General features: G+C 42.4%; 1 pseudogene; it reads left to right on the top strand.

Annotated features, from left to right (window-relative positions):
- Positions 1-451: 451 nt before the first annotated feature.
- Positions 452-1,370, top strand: LOC110580645 (annotated as a pseudogene).
- Positions 1,371-1,720: the final 350 nt, after the last annotated feature.

Genomic DNA, 1,720 nt, shown 5'->3' with positions numbered 1-1,720 from the left:
ACCCACTACCACACAATCTACTGGAACTGCCAAGGAAGATGAATTCTGTTTGCCATTCTTGACCTTTTTCTAGATCTATTTGTTCTAGTCTAAAGCTTATCACAGCTTGAAAACAGATGTGTGACATCACATAGTAACATTGCCACATGCTGGCTCTGAGGCATCTCACACTGATGCATGGCCTCTTCTTCCCCTTCCTTTACTACTAATCCCCACATATCCCTTGACAAACTCATGTAAACCATTAGTGTTCAGTTTGTCTCCTTCACTCATGTCACCCATAGAGCATTTTGGAGGAAACTGTTTCAAATTGCCTCAGCCAAACATTAGTTATTAATAGTGGATCCCATTTCGGGAAGGCCAACTGTTTGCACCAAAAATACAGAGGAGATACCAGATAACCCCTACCCACAGATGGAGAGCCCTTGTGTCTCATCTGCTCTGGGGTTAAATGGCAACTGAAAGCTTAAATCTGGGGTAAGAGGTAACAAACACTGAGAATTTATCAGAAGGTGTCTTGCCACAGACTCCATAGATGGGCTGCAGGAGTCTATGTACTCTCAAAATCACATGCAAAATTTTGGATGGTTTTGTGTGTTTTTCTGGGGAAAAGACCCATTAGCTTTCATCAGATTACTAAAAGGGACTCTCTGACCCAGAAAAGGCTGAGAACCTGATCTCTCGTAGAAATATATGACACACTTTTTCCATCACTCAAGGGCCAACTTGCAACTCCTCTTAAACCACAACTTCCCATCTCAGTATGCAGAAATATAGGCTTGATCAATTATACATATCAAAGATAAGAACAATGCAGCTTTATTATTCTCCACTGCATGATCATTATGCTCCTCCTTTCTGTCTTCCTCTTGTCCTTACTTTCTTTCCCCCTCTATATCCTTCCATTTCAGTTCATCTCCTGAATACTTTAAACATATTCCAGCCAAGCGAGTTTCTGCCTTCTTCCGGTTCCGGCCTGCTGAGAGCACGTGTTGTGGCAACAGGAAGCTGCTCATCCACAACCTGTTGAGCTCACATGTGCAGGGGGGTGAGTCCCCGTGGCTTCCCTCTGCATCTCCAGGCCACAGAGGTCAACCCGGTGGAGTTCAACCCCAACTTCATAGTGCATACCATACCCAAGATGGAGTGCGGGGCGCTTCTGGAGACCGCGGGTATATCTGGTCAAGGTGCCCAAAGGGCCAATTGAAGGGTATGAGCATGGTGAGAAATTCCTGAGGCAGATGCCCCACGTGCTGCTGGAGGTGGATGTGTTGGAGGGCACCTCGTAGTGCCCAGAGTCTGGACGTCTGTTCCCCATCAGTCGCGGGATGCCCAACATGCTGCTGAGTGATGAGAAAACCGAGACTTAATCGTGGCAGGAACTAGTTTTTCAGTCTGTAACCATGAATGTTTTTGTTTATGTATATCCTGTTCCTAGGTCTGTCGTGTATCTCCACCCTTGACCCAGTGACACACGAAACACAGTGTTCTTGAGCTCGATATATTTCTTTTTCTCATTAGAGGTTCAGAGCCAAAAAATAAATAAATATTTATTATATTCATAATAAATATATAATTATTATATTATATATTATATAATAAGCACATAATCATTTTATATATATATATATATATATATATATATATATATATATATATATATTCAAGCCATATCCCTGGTCATGACTTTACCTATTTCTGACACTGAATGGCCTGTAAT

Source organism: Neomonachus schauinslandi, chromosome 4, assembly GCF_002201575.2.
Source record: "Neomonachus schauinslandi chromosome 4, ASM220157v2, whole genome shotgun sequence".
Lineage (NCBI taxonomy): Eukaryota > Metazoa > Chordata > Mammalia > Carnivora > Phocidae > Neomonachus > Neomonachus schauinslandi.
Note: the sequence above shows the minus strand (reverse complement) of the source record. Positions and strands in the feature narration are given on the sequence as shown.